Below are 21,344 nucleotides of genomic sequence, written 5' to 3' on the forward strand. Positions count from 1 at the left end.
AGCCTCTGCCTTCAGCTCAGGTCATGATCTCAGGGTCCTGGGATCGACCCTCACATCGGGCTCTCTGTTCAGCAGGGAGCCTGCTTCCTCCTGTCTCACTGCCTACCTCTATGCCTACTTGTGATCTGTCTGTCAAATAAATAAATGAAATCTTTTAACAACAAAAAAAGAAAAGCATGATTCTTTCACTATAGGAGATGAATGAACAATAAAATTAAATAGCTGAATATTCTGGAATTTCTCATATTTGCTTAATAATAAAAACAAGGACTGTCTCAGAACCCCACAGAAGCACTATTCCAGGTGCTTTGGACTAATGACACTTCAAGGAATAGGGACTCTTAGGTACAGGCTTCTGATGGCATTGCTTAGACAGATTTTAATCTGTCCCTGAAGATTGAGTCAGGATTTCCAGAATTCTGTAGTTGAGAAGCAGATGGCTTCATAAAGCTGCTAACACAAGATATGACAGAGCAAGAGCTGATCACAAGGAACTGAAAGTACTGATGAGGCATGACTGTAGTTGTGCATTTGGAATATTATTGATGCTGTTTAATGCTATATTTTCCAGATATAAAAGGAAGTCTTTTCTCTTCAGCTTATCTGTACTCCAGAACAGTTTAGTTGCCTTTACTCTACAAACTGAAATAGAATATTTTTAAATGATATATTTTTCTCACTGACTTCCTCCCCACCTCCTGTCTCCTGAATTCAGAAACTATTATTGAGTATTTCTGCTTTTCACAACAATATAGTTATTTGCAGAAGTTCAATAAGAATCTGTTGGCTTTTTTTTTTTTTAAACCAGGTCATAACTGGGAAAATTGATTGAGCAAGCACAGCTTTGCCTAGAATGTCATATTTGGGAAAAATGCTCATTTAATCAGATATGACCAGACATTTTTGAGGAGATAAGGGAGCCTCCCAGAAAAACTGTCCTGGTACTTGGCTTACAGAGTCTAGCCCTACAACTGAGCAAGGAAGATCACTTCTGGGCAGGCCAGGAAGCCTGGGGTATTGGGGGAGTGGGTGTTGTGGTTAAATATGCTACTAATATGGTCTCTAGTTCTTTCTTTTTTTAGGTCATAAACCGATGCTTCATTAAATCAGATCTGGTTCTTTCTTTATAAATAAATTTCTTGGTTCACTCTTTACTATGAATGAGGTGGAAAGAAGAATGCAGTCTTTCATTTTTCACCAATTCACCTCTCCCTTGTGGTACAAAAGGCAGAAGGAAAGAGAGAGGATGGTGAAGGGGATGGAGTCGCAGAGACTGAAGAATGAAAACAGAGAAGTTCGAGTTAGGTTTCAGGAAAAGTATGCAGGGCTCTTGACAGAAAGCCACTTTCCTTTTTCTCTTCTGCCACAATTGAGAGAAAGAGACATTTCCAATTTTGCCCCTAATCTTGAGAAAACAGTACCGTTGCCCTGAAGGCATGTCTGACCCCTAATAATAATGATTTGAGGTACATTTAGATTTTTATTTACACAAAATATCTAGTATTAATTTCTTATTCCTTTTGCTGTTTTCTTTCAAATTAAAAAAAAAAAGGAGAATTGGAGAAAACCTGGCTTACACAGCTTTGATTTTGCTCACTACACCTAGCAGCACACTTCTGGCCACAGCACAGATGTAAGTTATTTTCACACCCTTTTTTGTGTTTCCCCCCTTCTCTGAATTTCACTGATCACTGTTGATTTCTTTTTTTTTTTAAGATTTTATTTATGTATTATTTGAGAGAGAGAGAGAATGCAAGACAGCACAAGTGGTGGAGAGGGAGAAGGCGGCTCCCCACTGAGCAGAGAGCTCCATGTGGGGCTCCATCTCAGGACACTATCCCAGTGCCCTGGGATCATGACAAAGGCAGCCACTTAACCAACTGAGCCACCCAGGCACCCTGATCACTGTTGATTTCAATGACTTGTTTACTAGTTCATACTGTGTGCTGCACTAAATGGTGTAAATATATCGTGTTCAAGAAAAAATGAATGAAATGACATTTAGAACAGAAATGACAAGTTCTAGATGGCATCTGCTCTAGTGGGCTTTTCTTCCCCCTGAGTCACCGGTGCTATTCTGGACTTGCAAGTGCAGAGGTCATAATGAGGATTCTTCTAGATTTCAAAATAGCCCTTATTAGATTAAATCGGTTTTGTGTATGCATCTTTTAATTATTTTTTTGTTAAATATTTTACTTATTGAGAGAGAGAGAGAGCATGAGTGGGGTGAAGGGTAGAGGGAGAAGCAGACTTCCCACCGAGCAGGAAGCCCAATGTGGGGCTTGATCCCAAGACGCCAGGATCATGACCTGAGCCAAAGGCAGCCACTTAACAGACTGAGACACCAAGAAACCCCTTGTGTATCCATCCTAAGAATACATTCTCCCTTATTTTATTTCCAACAGTTTTCATGAAATGTGTGTGCCAGTGCCAGGCATCTCCCTTCCCTTCCCCCCATTATCAAAGCTCTTTCTGATCTCGTATGAGATGCATGGGGTGTGGGAAGCAAACAGCCACCTCCAGGGTACAGCCCATTGGTTAAAAGCTTGGACTTCAGGGCTCTGCTCCTTATATCCCAGCTCTCTACCTAAAGCCATCTATTTATATTCCCTGTGCCTCAGTTTCAAATCTGGAAAATGGGCTTGGTCACAGTACTTAGGTCATAGGGTTGTTGGACAGATGAAAGAAGAGAGCAATAAACAAAACGTATAGCTAACACAGTGTTATTTTCAGCCACTCAGAAGACCTCATTCTCCCACGGAGCTCCTGCAGAAGTGTCATCGCAATAGGAAACTACAAGATAAGACAACAAAATAATGGCAGGTAAATTTGGAGGTCAGTTATACTACCTGTGTATTGATAGAAGTTTTCTGTAAAGTTTTAGGAAAATGAACTTCGGCTTATAGCATTAACCAGAGAGCAGGTAACTGAGTCACTTACTTTCTACTCTTCAGTGTTAGTGGAGGCTGGGTGCTTGGCAGCTGGAGCCAGCGTTTCTGAAGCCCTTGAGGAGCTTTTCTTAATGAGAATCTGAGGAAGTCTGACGGCTCCTCAGCAGCCCATGAAAGGGGCTTTCCTCTAGGTCCCCACTCACGTCAGACACCATTAGAAAAGACTGCGGTTATTACTGTGTATTTCTCTTCCATTATGCCTTTTCTTTAGTTCTTTTCTCTCCATGTCAACGTATTGGAGGGGAGAACACCTTTCTCATTTGGCACTTCTGTGTAGCGTCATCCCATGGGAACAGGTTTTGTTAGCATCTGAGCCCAACATTTGTTGGCTCGTTATCCTTACGGCTCACTTAGGGAGACGCTTTAATCCCCCTACAGAAGATCTTCTCTATCATACCTTTCTAGGGAACCCCAGGCAGGGTCTCATTTTTGCACCAGTCAGCCTGTGCCTGCTGTGCCCCTTACGTAGGTCAAGTTTCTCCTGTTTGTCATGTGTCACCTCCTGGAGCCTCTGTCCTGCCTAGAGCGCTAAGTCTTGGCCTGTAAGGGCTTCTAGACGCCAAGTGGAAAACGATGCCTGTCAGTCCTTTACGCACCAAAAATGGGCCCAACCGCAGCACTTCTAAGGAGTTCAGAGCTGTTCTGTGAGCCTGAGCTGGGTGCCTGCTACCGGACTGAGCCTACCACCATCCTACCTCTCTCCCATGGTTCCTCTCTCAGCACGTCCCTCCCTGCTGCCTCTCATGCAAAATATCCACCTGGGAGAATGTTCCACAGCCTCTCCTCCCTTCCCTCACCTGCTATGTTGTCTTGCCAGTCAGTCCTTATTTTCCCTATGATATTTCCTGCCCTCCACCTGGGTCTCTCGTCAGAGGACAAATAGGTGAATAGTCCATAACCAGGGCAAGGTTCTTCTCCTGGGTAGACCTGGTCAGCAGCTAGCAGGCTCTCGAAGACTCTAAGAACAACAGAATGAGTTTGGCTTCTGAGGAGAGTTCAGATCTTCCCCAGTGAGAAGCTGACCCCCATCTGTTGCCTCTTCCATTCCTGCACAGAATTCCATTCCATTCCATTCCATTCCATTCCATTCCATTCCATTCCGTCCACCTTCATGGGTGCTCCTGATCCTGGGGAAGCCTCTGGTGTGTGTGTGTGTGTGTGTGTGTGTGTGTCTATGTGTGTGCAAGAGGTAGGTCTGGCAAGAAAGGGATGAGTTTGCTGTCTCAATTGAACAGCATATTTGGAGCCAACACTGGCCACATGGCTGGGTTCATTCTTCCATTCTCATCTCCAGACCTACCCTGTTTATCCTCAGGTTTTCGTGTTACTCTTGGCTCTCCTCAACATAGTTGTGTAGACATGTATAGACATTCTGCTTTGGACCTTGTTCCAGGTTCTTGCTTTGGGGCTGACATGGAGTTGTCTATCTGCTCTTTCTAAGGTGAAGAGCCTTGGGGTTGACAAGGTGACACTTCTCTCTACCCTGCTCCAACCACTGTTCATCCCCTCCCTACCATCATGCTACGTAGGAGCTAGGGCTCTAAAGGGAAGCAGATGGTATATTTAAACTGGGATGATTTAAACATGGTTTACTTACAAAAGGACTAAATATAAAGGAGTGGGTGGGATATAGAGGAATCACAGGGAGAGGCAACAGAATTGTTACCTTAAAAAACAAGTAAGGGAGAGGTGAGTCAAACTTGGAAGGAGGGAGACCTGTAGAGCAGGTGCTCTTGAGAGAAGTAGTGATCTCCCATGAGGTACAGAGCCACTTGGGGAAAGGGAGCCAGGGAAATAAGCACCCTAGCCTTCCTCCCTGCTTTCCATCTGATATCTTGGCAGAGAGTCCCACTGGCCAAACCCAAGTGGGAGCCAGAGGTCCTGGAACCCTGTTGATGTAATTCCTGCCGTTCAGCCCCCTGGCCAGGAGCAGAATGGAAGGGCTAGATGAAGATATTTGGCAAACTCAGGGCCCTCACAGCTCATGAGAAAGAAAAAACAACGGAAACTTATTCAACATTGAGCAGGTGGCTGTGTATTGGCCTCACCTGGTATTCTTCACTCCTGAGAAGATCCTGGGGGCAGGATCACTCATTTCCCCACTTAATAGTCTTCCTCTCCATGAATGATAGTTAAAATATAACTATGGCCAGGGGGACCGCACCAGATCTTGGAGCTTTCCCCTTCTTCTGAACTTTCTGGCCCCCTTCTAGACTTTTAGGCCCCCACACCCAGAACAAGCCCTCTACTGTGGCTTCTGACTCTTTTGCAAGTGTGGTTCCAGCACTGCCCACTGGAGCGCTGGAGTTCTTTCCAGAAGCGCCCCATCTCAGCTGTGGTGCCTTTAAAACCTGAAAGCCACTCACCTAGCAGCTAGAGTTGATGTTCTTAGGCCCATCTTCCCAGTTCTGGTGGCAAAATATTGATGCCTAGGTCCCTTTACAGTGGCCTCTGCTTCCAAAGATGCCTTTCCGTGTTCCACTGCATAGTGAGAAGTCGCAGTCTGCTCTCTCAGGCAGAGTGAGGTCCCGGGGTGCCTGTAAGGGGTACCTCCAAGTTTCCTCCCTCATGACTGGTCTGTCAGACCCCTTTCTAATGCTCCCTCCTGCATTGCCTTCTGCAAGAGGCTTGCAAAAGCTTGCTCCCCTCTCCTTTTAATGCACACTTCATGTTTTTCCTATATCTTTCAGTGATGTGAAATAATTGTCCATGACTCTCAGACATTACCCCAGTTGGAGCCAATCATAAGGACTAGCAGAAGACCCAGGCTCCTGCCCCAGCAAGCCCCCTCCAGGGTTCTAACGTGCCTAACCAAAGTGCATTCAACCTCCTCCCTCTCTTGAAGGTGCTTTCTAAGCCTTTCTATCTTGCTCCCTGCTATCAACGGCAGGCCATTTGTAGCTAGCTAATCCACCTCTTTCCTCCTGGTCTGTGAAGACTCGGTGCAGACACAGGAATTTTTCCATCTATCCTTAAAATAAAATGCCGATTCTATTAACACATTCCAGAAGCCAACACCACAGGAGGTCTGTGGGACGGCATGTAAGATTTTGAAATCCTAGATTTTTATATGTGGTTTCTGTCTTTGGACTCCCACAAAAGCAGACCCTAAAACAAGGATTTGGATAGAGGTTATTAGTCTGAGAGGAAATATGATGAGGGAGTGGGCAAGTGACAGAGAAAAGGACAAACTAAAGTTTGCGTTAAAGAGGTTACTACCGTGGCTGCTGGAGTAAATGTTTCTGAGCAACTTCGGAGACCACTCAGAATTGCCCCACAGGGAGGTGAGGGGCTTGGGGTATTTACAAGCTCTGGCTCCTCTTTGGTTGAAGGTGCATCCCTGGGTGGGGTTCATTCCTTTCCCCCTCCTGCCAGCCTTACATATGGAAGCTCCCTTGCCCAGCGATCACCCTCGCTGGAGACCAGCAGGAGCCTTCAGTACTCGAGGGAGCTGTTGGCTGAGTTCTGGGCTGGGCACCGTCAACATTAGTTCTATGTTTCTTTCTTTCTTTCTTTCTTTCTTTCTTTCTTTCTTTCTTTCTTTCTTTCTTTCTTTTAAAGATTTTATTTATTTATTTGACAGACAGAGATCACAAGTAGGCAGAGAGAGAGAGGAGGAAGCAGGCTCCCTGCCGAGCAGACAGACTGATGCGGGGCTCCATCCCAGGACCCTGGGATCATGATCTGAGCCGAAGGCAGAGGCTTTAACCCACTGAGGCACCCAGGTGTCCCTCTATGCTTCTTTTTAAGAAGCATAAACACGTAACCTTTCCTAATGTGCAGTTTTAAAAATGTAACATGTTAATCTTTGGAAACTTTGGAAATTAAACCTGTTTTCCCCCACCAGCTGCTTCTCATGGTTCACATAATGGGAAGGAAGATATAAGCAGGAAATGCTGAATGACTGTCACATGTATGAGTTTGTAACCTCTTCCGCAGTAAACTCTCAGCCCATCATCCCCTAAGTGTCCAATGTTCTTCATCGACAGATGCAGAAGAACTGCGTCTGTAGAGTGGACAAGCCCACAAATCCCCCTTTCTCCCACTGATAATGGAAATGACTCCCTCGAGTCTTTGGAAAGAAAAAAATTTTAATTTTCCTTGCCACTGAGAAGAAAGTCTGCTTTCTCAAAAAACAAAATTGTATATATTTAAGGTGTACAGATGACGATTTAACATATGCATATGCAGTGAAATGATTACACAGTCAAGCTCATTAACATATCCTCTCAGTTACATGTGTGTGGTGAGAAGACCTGAAATCTACTCTCCTAGCACATTTCCAGTGTGCAATACCATGTTAATAGCTGCAGTTATCATGCTGTACATCAGATTTCTAGTCTTACCATCTTACATCATTGCAACTTCATGCCCTTTGACCGACATCGTTCTATTGCCCCCACTCCCCAGCCACTGGTAAGCACCATTCTATTCTCTGCTTCTACATATTTGACCTTTTTAGATTTTATATATAAGTGAGGTCATGAAGTTCCTGTCTTATTGTGTCTGGCTTAATTCACTTAGCATATGTCCTCCAGGTTCATCCATGTTGCAAATGGCATGATCTCCTGCTTTTCTAAGGCTGAAAAATACTTATATACAAGTATATACCACAATTTCTTTATCCATCCCTCCGTGGAGACTTAGATATGTTTCCAGATCTTGGGTAATGTGAATAATACTGCAATGAACATGAGAATGCAGACGAGACACTTGACTACATTTCCTTTGGGTAAGACCCAAAGAGGGGATGCTGGATCCTATGGTAGGAAAAACTCTTTTTGAACCATTTGAGCAGGGGTACAATCTCCCCACTATGTTTGTTGGGGCTACTCTGGTCCGTAGCCTGAAATTATGAGTGACTTGCGTGGAGAAAGAAAAAAGGGAAGATGTTTCTCTGTGGGGAAAAAGGGCAATGGGGAGAGATTCCTACTTTCTTTTTTCCCAGCCCACCATCAGGGACTAGGTATGGTTCCTGTTTTGGGGTATTAAGTGACAGTAGAAGGAGATTCTGATGCAAGGATTTTGAGACTTGGGGTTCACAGCAGCAGCATCTCCAGATCTAAAGGGCCAAGTGTGACTCAGAGAGAGAAATATTTTTTCTATTTCTGTGCTGTGCTTTTTACAGTGTTTGGGAAAAATAAGGACCAGGAGCCAGGCATCCCCTTCAGCATGTAGAGTGATTTGCCCCTTTGGGAACCCAGGAATGATCTGGCAGTGGGGGCAGCCTCCCTAAAGTAGCCAGAAACAATGAATACTGACAAGAAGAGTGGAGGATAGCACTAGCAGGAGACGTGCCCACCACCATGCGGTATCTCCAAGACTGTATTTGGGAGAGTCCAAGGGGTGCTGGGTTTGCCCAAGACTCAAATCCTGTAGGAGAAGATGGAGGCAAAGAACCAGCAAAGGGGGAAGAAAGGGAAGCTCAACAGCGTAGGGATGAGGCTTGAATGTAGGAGGCCTGGAACATTTGGGAGACAATCAGAAAATTAACATGTCTTTAGCAACTTCACTAAATGAAAGTCACAAAATCTGTTGACTTCTGTTCTTTGCTGCTTTTAGTTACTCTCCAGATATAGATCAGAGGCACAAAAGAAATCAACTTCCAGCGTGCTGAATAAATGGTCTCTAGGGATTAGCTTCCCGCTAATCCTTAAGTTAAAATTGGTGGGTATCATGAGTGCATGTGAATATCCTGTGTGAAACCGGTTCATTTGTGTGGGTTTAGGCGGCTCAGTGGAGAAGCTCTACTGAGCATCGGACTTATTTTCATGGGGCCTTTATGAGCTCCAGGTTTTAGGCAGTAGCTGTAATTATGATGATTAGTTATAGAAAGTGGTTGTTAACCAACTTGTTTTATTTTACTACCACTTTACTTAAAAGCAATTAAGGAAGGAAAAAAATACAAGCCATACTTATCTTTAGAGGTTGAGAGAATATATAAACAAACTTTTGATGTTCTTCCCCACCAAAGACATATTTCCATTATCAAAAAGAATTGAATCTTCTATCTAAAACAGCTGAGGGGCGCCTGGGTGGCTCAGTGGGTTAAGCCTCTGCCTTTGGCTCTGGTCATGATCTCAGGGTTCTGGAATCGAGTCCCGCATCTCACTCTCTGCTCAGCAGGGAGCCTGCTTCCTCTCTCTTTCTCTGCCTGCTTGTGATCTCTCTCTGTCAAATAAATAAATAAATTCTTAAAAAAAAATTAAAACAGCTGAGATACATGGTACTTGACAGCATTTTTTCTTTTGGTGTTTCAAGAATTGTCATTAGTTTCCCCAAAAGTATTCTATGGCTAAACGAGTGAATCAATGAGTCAATGCCAAACAGGTTTGGTTACTGCAAGATTACCTCTCAGGGACTTTGATGTGCTCATGAATGTAGCCTGGCTTCGCCAGTCGGGGAGTATGAATAGGTACATCATGGACACATAACTTTGGGATACTGCCAGGACACCTTGCAGAAGGCTGGTGCTCCAGAACATAATTTTTAAAATGTCATATACAATGGACATGGAACAGCATCACCCACATCTCCTTTCAAGATAGGACTTACTGCCAAGGAACGGGGAATATTGCAACAGACCGTCTTCATCTGTCTGCTTCTTCAGAATCTACCTCAGCTGAAAAAAGCCTCCCTGCCTCCGTGAGCAAATCATCTGGTGGCTGGGCAAAGTGTGTGTAAGGGACCATCGTCTTGTCTAACTCTGACAACAAACACATGCTTGTCGGAGAGCTGCTGAGCAGACTGGCCCAGGCTTTGTCAGCTCTGCCTTGCCGTTTGACTTCTCCCTCCATCCAATCTTGCTTCATCACTTTTCATAGGCGCTGACCCCCAGCAAATATCTTGCACTCCAGAATCTGTCTCATCATCTGCTTCTATAAAGCCCAATGAGGTATATTACTTATATTAAACAACATGAGATTACTGTAGTTTTCAAATGAGGATCTTCGTGCAATGGACTGAATGTTTACACCCCTCATATATTGAAAACTAATCTCCAACTTCATCCCCCCAGTTGGGATAATAGTAATATAGCTTCATAGGATTTGAGTGAGGATTAAATGAGATGTTATCAATTCCTAAGAACTGTGCCAGGGACATTCTGAGGGCTATACACCATTAGATGTTATTGTTGCTGAGGCAAAGTATATGAATCTGGTACATTTTATTTTTAATTTAATTTAATTTTTTTCCTAAGATTTTATTTATTTATTTGAAAGAGAGAGAGAGAGAGTGGTCACAAGCAGGCAGAGAGGCAGGCAGAGAGAGAGGGGAGGGGAAGTAGGCTCCCCACTGAGCAGAGAGCCCGATGCGGGACTCGATCCCAGGACCCTGAGATCATGACCCGAGCCAAAGACAGAGGCTTAACCCACGAGGCCACCCAGGTGCCCAAATCTGGTACATTTTAAGTAGATGGTCTTGGAGAGGTAGTCAGGGGCAGACAATGCAGGCTTTGTCTGGCCCTCTCAGAACAAAGAATTCCCTCTCACGACATACAGGATGTGAGAGGAGAGGTGGTGGATTTATTTTAACAATAATAATGTGATCCCATTCACTCTGCAACCACCATCATGCCACCTTGGAAGGAACTGAAACACTCAGCTAAGCCACTACTGAATTTTTGACTCACAGAAACTAGGACAATAAGTGTTTATGGTTTTAGACCTGTAGGTGTTAGAACAATTTGTTTCATAGCAATTGAAAATTACAGGAGTCTGGGTTGTTTAGCTTTGTATGATCCTTACTCCTTCTTTCTTTCTATCCACTGAGTATATTGTAACACAAATATTTTTAGAAGTCATTCTTCATACAATACTGGAAAGGTCTATTCTTTTAGTTGTGAGATCACACAAAGCATTTTTCTATTCATGTTTGCCTCAAGAAGATTAGAAAGTCACAGTAGGTAAATGGCAAGTCCACAGAGGGACTCTTTTTCTCCCCCTGTACATTTACTTTAAAATTTTTTTTTAAATTTAAATTCAATTTAATTAACATAGACCGCCTTATTGTTTTCAGAGACAGAATTCAGTGATTCATCAGTTGCCTATATCACCCAGTTCTCATTACTTCTAGTGTCCTTCTTAATGCCCAGCACGCAGTTATCCCATCCCCTCATCTCCCCTCCAGCAATTCTCAATTTGTTTCCTACAGGTAAGAGTCTCTTAGGGTTTGTCCCCCTCTCTGTTTTCCTCTTATTTTATTTTTCCTGCCCCTCCCCTATGTTCATCTGTTTTGTTTCTTAAATTCCACACATGAGTGCAATCATATGGTATTTGTCTTTCCCTGACTGACTTATTTTGCTTAACATAATACCCTCTAGTTCTATCAATGCCATTGCAAATGGCAAGATTTCATTCTTTTTGATGGCTGAGTAATATTCCATTGTATATACATACACCACCTCTTCTTTATCCATTTATCTGTTGATGGACATCTGGGCTATTTCTATAGTTTGGCTATTGCAGACATTGCTGCTATAAACATTGGGGTGCACGTGCGCCTTTGGATCACTATGTTTGTATCCTTTGGATAAATACCTAGTAGTGCAATTGTTGGGTTGTAGGGTAGCTTGATTTTTAATTTTTTGAGGAACCTCCATACTGGTTTTTTTTTTTTTAAAGATTTTATTTATTTATTGGACAGAGATCATAAGTAGGCAGAGAGGCAGACAGAGAGAGAGGAGGAAGCAGGCTCCCTGCTGAGCAGAGAGCCCGATGCGGGGCTCGATCCCAGGACCCTGAGATCATGACCTGAGCTGAAAGCAGAGGCTTTAAACCACCGAGCCACCCAGGTGCCCCTCCATACTGTTTTCCAGAGTGGCTTCATCAGCTTGCATGCCCATCGACAGTGTAAGAGGGTCACAGAAGGACTCTTAAATGACCAAAGAGAAGTGACAGCCAGAGCCGAGTGAAGTTCATCCCAGGCACCTGGAGGAAGAGAACCTAACTACCTCGGTCAAGGTTTTGCCAATCTGCAGCAAAGTGAGATTCACTGCTTTAAGAGAATCCTGTTTCCAGGTTTCTCTATACCGCCCGGAAGGAAGGGGACTATAGTGGCTCAGGTCGGTGGCTCTGTCTCAGGTTCTCCCATGAGGTTGCAGTTCAAATGTTGCCAGGGCTCAGTCATCTAAAGACTTCAATGGGGCTGGAAGATCCTTTGCAAAATGGTCCCTTCACGTGGTGCTGGTTGTTGGAAGGAGTCCTCAGTTCCTCCCAGTGTGCGATGATGGTGACTTGATTCCCTCACAGGGAATAATTAGAGAGAGAGAGTAAGGTGAAAGCCTCAATGTCTCTAGTAACCAACCTTAGAAATCACACACTGTCATTTCTGCAATATCCCATTAGTTGCACAGGTCAGCTCTATTTAATGTGGCAGAATACAACCAAGAGTGTGGAACCAAGGATCTTTGGGAGCCATCTTGGTAAATGACTACTACTGTCCAAAGAAATTGAGATGGAATTTAAATAGAGTTGAGGAAGGTAGACCATGGTGGCTAGACTGTGAGCTCCATCTGTAAGATAGGAGAAAACTTATATGAAATTGTCCATGGAGGGCTTAGTTTCTAGGGGACTTCTCACCAGTGGTGCAGCCCATGTAAACCTCTCAGGAGGAATTCAGGCAGGCAGGCATGGAACTGGTACTCATAGGCTCAAGGTAATTTCCTGTTGACATTGGTGTGGGGTCTTTCATTCTTCTCTTGGTACGTCTTTGTAGTTACATTTGGTATGTTATTCCTCTTACTCATTTCAAAATGTGCCTGATTTTCAAAGAATTCCCATTTAAAAAAAATGACGTATTTTATTATTGCTCCAATGCTTCAGTAACTCTTTGGAAAACTTCTCTTGTCCCTGCCTTTCTTTACTAATAAGAATACAACTGAACTAAAGGAAATTTCATTCTGAGGGTTTATCTCCAGACTTCTTTTTCATTATTTGCTCCTGCATGCTTCTGAGCTTTTAAGGGATCAGTCTTTCATCTTTGTGTAACCAATGCTTTTTCCAGACCTGGTACATAGTAGGTACTGAATTAATGTATGCTGCTAAAATATGTTTGAATATTAAAGGTCATTGAACATAGAAATACATTCTGTATCTTATCCTCTCTGCTGCCTGCAGAACCAGCAAATTCATTTCTTAAAATAGCTTATTTTTAATTGCTTCACAGTTATACATTTATATATTTTTTCTTTTTTGATTAAGTTAGCTGAAAATGCCCCTTTATTCCATAGTATAAGATGATTATCACAATTAGTGTTAATGATCTCCCTCCCCATGTCCCTTCTTCCACTCTGTCTTGGAGAAATTTTCTTGGTGATTGTCCATCTATTTCAGACTGATGATATGGATGGTAGGTGGGCTGGGGGGTGAATATTAATAGAGCTATGTAAGGGGTATAATTAGGGTGGTGGTTTTGTGACCCTAACTCTCCCCCCCTTTAAAAAAAATGTTTTATTTATTTGTCAGAAAGAGAGGGAGCACAAGTAGGGGGAGCCGGCAGGCAAAGGGAGAAGCAGACTCCCCTCTGAGCAAGGAGTGGGATGCGGGACTCGAATCATGATCCCAGCTTCTTCCTTTCCTCTCCTTTTATCTACATATAGATTGGTTTCCTCTTCTCTTCTCTTCAATCCTATGACTGACTGTGGCCACTGAGTTAGCTGGGTCCTCTGTGATGGGGACCTTGAGATGGAGTTAGGAGCATTAGAGGTTTGTTGATATGTAAGTCCTGTGAAAGAGAAAAGGAAGAGGAAGGTAGACTGGGCCGGGGAAGTTTTCAGACCAGGATGCAGACCTGACAGGAGAGAGTGGGGAGGAAACTGGATCAGGCAGGAAGAGCCTCAGACCACGATGTAGACCTGAGGGGAGCTCCAGAGGGAAGCTTATCTGTTAGGGGTATTCCGTGTTGGCAGAAATGTCCAGGTGTCAGTGCCCTCTAGTGCTCAGTCATTAGGTAGGGGTGACCTGGAACCAGGCTGGCCTGGGCTCAAAAGTTTGATTCTGCAGATGTTAGCCACTGGAGGCTGTCAGTGGAGTATTCCTGCACTTCCCTTCTCCAGGCCTTTCTTGAGAAGTGAACAGTATAGTTCTATGGCTGCCATGGTCACCAAGAAATCAAAGTTCCCTTGTTGTGAGCACTTATGTAGAGAGTTTACCTGTGGGAGGGCCTGTATGTTATCTGCCCCCCAAATTACCAAGGGAGGGTTTGGGCCTAGGAGGGTGGGTTCATCTTTTACAAAATGGCCTCTGGGGCTCACTGCTGCGGTTAAGAAGATGAGGGGCTGGGAATTTCCTCCACAAGGTATCGTCCTCGTAAAGCTGGTTAAAATTTGAAGGTTGGAGGTCACCAAATAGAGGAACATGTTCACTACTTTATCCAGTTGGTGCCAAAAGGCATGATGAAGCATATTTTTGAAAAATAACCTATTTTTTCCTTTTTATAACCTCATTGGAAGAAAGCATACTTCTCTTCAAATATGTTACTTTGAGATAATAATCTTATGGAAAATTATCTTTGACTTTTTTGCTTAATTGCTTCAATCATAAACATAGAAACTATAAATAGTACATAGGTAGATAATCTGTGGTTCTGTTTCTCTGGAGAACCCTAAGTAAGGAACTAGAAGGATATTAGGACTCTCTGGTTGAAATAAAATTAACCATTGTTAATTAACTCAAGTAGAAAGTCATAATTTATCAAAGTGCCAAACTATGTTTTTTTGTTTTAAACCCAATAATATACTAGTGGTGTATTAGTTATCTATTGCTGTGTAACGAACTGCCACAACCTTGATGGCCTAAACAACACAAGTTAATACTCTCACAGTTTCTGTGGGTCAAGAATCTGGTTTCAGATGAGCTGGGGCTCATGGGCTACAATCAATAAGTCAGCTGGGGCTGTCACTCAAAGCTCAGGGCCTTCTTCCATCCCCACGCAGTTGTTTATTGGCAGAATTCGGTTCTTTATAGCTGTGGGACTGAGGTCTCAGCTCCTAGAGGCAACCTCTCTCTATGGGAAGTTCACAGTGTGATGTTTGCTGTCTTCTGTGAGCCAGCAGGAGCATTTCCCTCCTGTTTTTAAGGCTTTTTCACCCAATTAAGCCAGGCCCACCAGAAATAATGTCCATTTTAACTCAAAATAAACTGATTAAGGGCCTTAATTACATCTGTACAATGCCTATTGCTATATAACAACAACAACAACAAAATCACAGGAGAGACATTTCATATTCATGAGTCCTTCTTAAGGAGGAAGGGGTTATACAGATAGACACCAGGGATAGCAATTTTAGGAACCACTTTAGAATTCTGTCCACCACAAATGGATCCAGTGTGAGTGCTAGAAAACTGACAAAAATCCCCTTCCCTTCTATCTTATCTCTTCTCTGTGAAAATCTACTCCCATCAGATTCTCCAAATTATCAAGGAAGGGCTCTGGCCTAGCTGGGTTGGATGTCCAATTCTGGTTCTATCAGCTATGGCCTGGTTTCATGGTTTCATGTGTTAAATGGCTCCTGAGGGCCCACCAGTGTGGTGGGGAACCCAGGGGTGGTGGGCTAGGTTTACCTCCTGCTTGTCTCTTATTCCAAAAGAGAACTTTCTTCTGGAAGGTAAGGTAGAGCAGAGAGTGGAAATGACCTTGGGTAGGAATGAGAGTGTTGTGATCTCTTTTATGGCACTCCAAAATTTGCCCAGGAAGAAACGCCTCCTAAAACTAGGCTGTGTTCTTGCATGCCACATTCAACAAATCTAAACAGTGCAAAACTGAAATAAAAATGTATCTAGAGTAATAGTGGGGGAATGGGGAGTGATTGTTGATGGGTACAAGGTTTTCTTTTAGGATGATGAAAATGTTCTAAAACTAGTTTATGTATATTCTAGCACTAGACTATAGAAATGGCCTGGAAATGATGAGCACCCTTAGCCCCAGACCCAGATCTCTTAATACTGTTACTCCATTAAAGATGGGCGCCTAGGTGGCTCAGGGGGTTAAAGCCTCTGCCTTCGGCTCAGGTCATGATCCCAGCGTCCTGGGATCACGTCCCACATCAGGCTCTCTGCTCAGCCGGGAGCCTGCTTCCTTTCCTCTCTCTCTGCCAGCCTCTCTGCCTACTTGTGATCTCTGTCTGTCAAATAAATAAATAAAATCTTAAAAAAAAAAGATGGGCTCTTTGAGTAATGGCTTATTTCAAGTTTGGGTCATGGAAAGTATCCGATGTCTGTGTCACAGAGCAAGAGTTCATGAATTAATGGAATCATGTGATAGGTTTGGCCAGTTTTAGCCCCTTCACATTGGCCACAGAGTTGTGGGTTCTGGCTTGGTCATATATGATCTTATTCAAGAGAGTAAAACAGAGGAAAGCTTTATTACTTAGGTCCCTAGAAGTCCTGCAGATGATGCTGGAGGCTGGGGTTGGAAATGTTGCTTATGTCTGCGGGGTCACTGCAGAGGGCTTTGCAATTATACTGGAACTTTCCAGGGGGTGGTGTGGGCCTTTTATGCTATATTTTCCCCTAATTCTGTTCTTTGCATTCCCCACTTCATGGAGTTTTACTATGTCAGATACACTGTACATCTGTTTGTGTGATATGGCCCTTTGAAGGGCCACAGACATAGTAATATCTAAGACTTTTTCGCCCTCTCCCACCCCAAAAGAATCATTTTTTGCCTTCCAGGGGTTGATATCATACATGCTATTCATACTCTAGTCCACTTGTGCAGGCAAGTATGGAGAATGTGCACCTTCATAAACTGATAAGAAAGGGCCAAGGCAAATATACTCCTCCACTGGGAATCAGAGCTAAAGCTTCTCTGCTTGAGACCTTGGGCCACTGTGACAAAGGAACAATAAGACAGATTTCGGGCCCTTCTCTCCCATGAGTGCTGATGCTCAGAGGTCTTGAACCACAGGTGTTGACCCTGAACCTACCTCCTGTATGCTGATGCCATGTCAGGGTCAGCTTCCTGGGAACACATGGGTCCCAACTTGAGGGTGGTGTTGACTTCTTACTGCTGGGCATTGTGGTAGACGGCAAAACCTCATCACCATGAACACCTGCTGGCTCTTCTTCATTGCCCTCCAGAGCCACCCTCCCCTGCTCTGCGCTCAGGGACACTGACCACAGGGATTACATCAATGGGCCCCTCGCCTCTGGCTTCCTGAGAGGCATGGTCAATGCGAGGCAATGTGGTGGGTTTGGGGGGTGAGGTTAGGTATTTCTTTTCCCAGCTCCTCCCCTCTCAGGTCACAGTAGTCTGCCCATGTGTCTGTAGTAAGGGCCTCCCTCCTGTCCGCTGGACCTGTCAAAAGCTCTCACTCTCGGTTCCAGCAGCTACCTCCTCTCCTTGGCTTCTCCAGACCTAATGCTTATAATAACTTCCTGCTCTTGCCAGTCCTAGGGGCATCTCATTATCTCTGTGCTTCTCCCCAGTTCTGCCCACCTCTGTAGTAGTCCATTTTTCGAACTCTCCTAAAATTACTCAGCTTGCAGATGACCTATTTCCTGCCGGGAACCTGGCTGACACACCTAACGCAGTGACCTGAATTAGGAACAGTGTTTTGAAATCTGGGGAAATAGTACAGTGGGTAAAGGTCAAGTGGGATGTGTGTGTTTGCAGGAAGGGTAGGAAGGAGGAGATTCAGGTGATGGATGTGTAAAGACAGGTTTTGGGGGTACAGTCTTGAAGGCAGTAGAATATCAAAGTCTACATCTTTCAGGAGTTGGAGAAGTATTGTACAGTGCTGTGAGAAATGAATGTAATGCAGTTCATAAAAGCACATGCTGCAAGACCAAGATGTTATCACAAGAAGGTGCTTAAGAGATGGCTAGATTTGTTGCAATGCTTCAGGGTGGCGTGGTAGTTAATGTTTTGTAGAAGAAATGAACACTTGAGAGTTTACTCTGCGCTAGAGTGCTGACATGACACTGCTCTTAAGGAGAGAGGTCTGTTGATTTTGTATCCTTCTCTACGAAGCCCATGAATTTGCAATGAGATGGTGCATTTTGCTTTGGGACTTAAGAAAAAAGCACCATCAGCATAGCCCACCGTGAGGACTCCTGTCTGAATGTATCTCTCGCATGCTAATACAAACCACTGGGCTTTGTCCTGCCCTTTGATTATTACTGACAAGTTCTTGTAGGTGGCAAATTTCTTTTTTTTTTTTTTTAAGGATTTTTTTTTTTTTTTTTTAATTTGACAGATAGATCACAAGCAGGCAGAGAGGCAGGCAGAGAGAGAGGAGGAAGCAGGCTCCCTGCTGAGCAGAGAGCCCGATGCGGGGCTCGATCCCAGGACTCTGAGATCATGACCTGAGCCGAAGGCAGTGGCTTAACCCACTGAGCCACCCAGGCGCCCCTAGGTGGCAAATTTCTAATACAAATTTTTATTAATCCCCCGTGGTTATTACCATTAAAGGACTAAGCAGGGGTTCCGCACATGTGGACACAACCCACATACCCAGTTTCTTAGTGGTCTCTCTAGTTCTTTCTGTGATCAATAAGCTAAAGCATATCACCTTGAGTTTGAATTATTTTTTCCATCTACGAGATCTAAGATCTTGGTTATGCTCTCTGCTTTGCAAACGACATAGACGGCTTAGCCAAGAATGTTCCTCTAGAATTCCCACGAAGGCCAGGAAGATGGCCCAGGAAGTTGCTTACAAATTTCAGGGACCCCAAGAAGATCCTTCTGCCCCCAAATACATCTCTAATAGCTTATATTTTGTCTGAAGTACTCTCTATTAGAGTTAGTCCTTCAAGTCATGGACTCATTGGGGTCTTGAGGCCCAGAATAAATTCCTCAAAGCTCTTTTGCCAGTAAGTATTTGCTTTTTAAAGGCTAACAGAAACCTACTCATACTAGCTCTAGAACTAAAGACAATTTTATCCAAATGATACAAATGTTTCACAGAGCACAAGTGTACAAAGTAGCCTGGGAAATTGGTTCTTAGCAATTTTTTGGTTTCTATAGAATTCCTAACTCCAAAGCAACTATTCTCTGAGGCTATGTACCTTTTCATTTCTGCTATTTCCTACTGAGAAAAAAGAGTGAGGCAGACATACAGATGGACCTTCTCTGCCTTGGCCCTCTCATGAAGGAAATGGCCACTTCAACTCTGTGCACACTTCAGTCCAAGGGTCAAGAAGGTCCTAATGTCTCAGAATCTCAATTCCATATCCCCAAGAGAACACAGTTGGCTCAGCTCTGGTCAATGGTCCACCCTGGGTCCGGTCACCTGGACTGGGGGTAAGACCACATGGTAGTTGCGCAGCCATGGGTGCCATTGGATTAGGCATCCAGAGAAGGGGACATGCAAGGCAGGTCTTCCAAGAGTATAGGGGAATAGTGTAGAAACATGGGAATCTCTTTCACAATATTATGAGGACAGACACCTATTTATTGACTCCTCCTATCCGATGGCAGGGGCCTCAGACACGATATGTGCTTTGGAGGCGCCTGCCCCTTTGCCAGCCTTCAGTGCTGGAGATAAGGCAACCCTAGATGGTACAGGAAAGGAGTTGCTGGGGTTGAGAAATGGGTGTGCACAAGGAGGAAAATTATCACGTTTTGGAAAGCACTCTGGCAGACTGTATATAATCAGCATAATACCTAAGTCTTTTCTTTCTTTCTTTTTCCTTTATTCTCCACCCCCCTTTTTCTTAAACTTAAAAGAGATCTTATAAATTCAGTCCAGTCCCTTTTTTTTCCCCCCCAGCTGAAAATGAGGTGCATGGAGGTTATAATGATCTGCCTGGGGTTACAAAGCCAGTTAGGATCCTGGTTTCTATCTCTGCCCCTGACTGCTGGTCCTTCATGCTACTTTCCACCCTCCTATCTCCAATCCTGCATTTTACTTAACTTGACATCCTTATCTGGCTTTTCAGTTAAATTATGTTATGGAAGAAATCACTCACAAACCCCCAAAGAACCATTTGTGAGCAAGCTACAGTAAATATTTCTTGGGAATTACCCTCAGGTTAAAAAAGCAGCCTCGAGTTTCTCAAGCTTAGTAGCTCAGCAACTAAAAAGTAATGTTAATACCACCAAAGGCCTTAAAAGCAAATTGTGGAAAAAAGGGAAAAAATCATCTGATCATAGTTGATAAAGACAGTCCTGGTATGATAGGGAAGCTTTAGTACATTCCTCCTGGGGTCTGGCTTGGTCTGAACCTTGTCTGTACAGAATTAGTGACTTGTAGAGTTACCCAGTAACATCTTATATTTGCCAAGACCTTGATTAATGTTTAAAAAAATGCTACATGCTATTCTTTGCAAAAAAATAGCTGCTACTGAGTGAAGTGGGTTAGCTTTCCCCTCAAAGAGCTTCATTCCTCCTGTGTGTTACCAATAATAACATCTAACATTTAGTGAACACTTCTTATGTGCTGGGTTCTATTCTAAATGATATCTTTTCTAATCCTCAAAATAACCTTAACCTTTTCCCATTTTCCTGGCTAAGAAAAAATTAAGCCTTAGAAATTGTCATGACTTAGCAGAGAAGATCAATTATCATATGGTTTCACTTACTTGTGGAACATGAGGAATAACATGGAGTACATTAGGAGAAGGAAAGGCAAAGTGAAGGGGGGAAATCAGAGGGAGAGACGAACCATAGAAGACTGTGGACTCTGAGGAACAAATTGAGGATTTTAGAGGGGTCGGGGGTGGGAATATGGGTGAGGTTGGTGATGGGTATTAAGGAGGGCACATAGTGCATGGAGCACGGGGTGTTATATGTACACAATGAATCTTGGAACAATACATCATAAACTAATGATGTATTGTATGGTGACTAACATAAAACAATTAAAAAAAAGAAAGAAAAAAGAAATGTTGTGACTTGCTTTGGAACAAGCAGAAAATAAAGAGCAGAGTGAGGATTCAATACAGGTCTTTATGTCCCTAAAAACTGTTCCTTCCTTTACTCACATTACTATGATGCCTCTTTAGGTATATTTATGTAGAACCAGCATAGTTTACACTTGGTAGTTTTCTTTCTTTTTTTTTAAATATATTTTATTTATTTTTAAAATAATTTTTTAAAAAGACTTTATTTATTTATTTATTTGACAGAGAGAGAGATCACAAGTAGGCAGAGAGGCAGGCAGAGAGAGAGGAGGAAGCAGGCTCCTTGCTGGGCAGAGAGAGCCCGATGCGGGGCTTGATCCCAGGACCCTGAGATCATGACCTGAGCGGAAGGCAGATGCTTAACCAATTGAGCCACCCAGGCACCCCAGCACTTGGTAGTTTTTAACTGGAAAGCAAGGGTTAAACATTTATTCTTCAAAAATTTCCCAATCTTCATCCTGCACTGCCCTCCCAATAAGAATGACCTAAAAGCTGCACAGTTTGGGCCAAATTGTGAAATGGGCTTAGTGTATGAGGACTTTTATTT

At 43.5% G+C, this 21,344-nt stretch overlaps 1 long non-coding RNA gene across 1 annotated transcript in view; it reads right to left on the reverse strand.

Moving 5' to 3' along the window:
* Window positions 1–2,414: 2,414 nt before the first annotated feature.
* Window positions 2,415–21,344, reverse strand: part of LOC125100730 (uncharacterized) — a 73,332-nt gene continuing 54,402 nt past the window's right edge. The window contains exon 3 of the long non-coding RNA XR_007127633.1: window positions 2,415–2,793. This is a non-coding gene — a long non-coding RNA (uncharacterized LOC125100730). The remainder of the gene's footprint in view (window positions 2,794–21,344) is intronic.

Source organism: Lutra lutra, chromosome 5 (genome assembly GCF_902655055.1).
Source record: "Lutra lutra chromosome 5, mLutLut1.2, whole genome shotgun sequence".
NCBI lineage: Eukaryota > Metazoa > Chordata > Mammalia > Carnivora > Mustelidae > Lutra > Lutra lutra.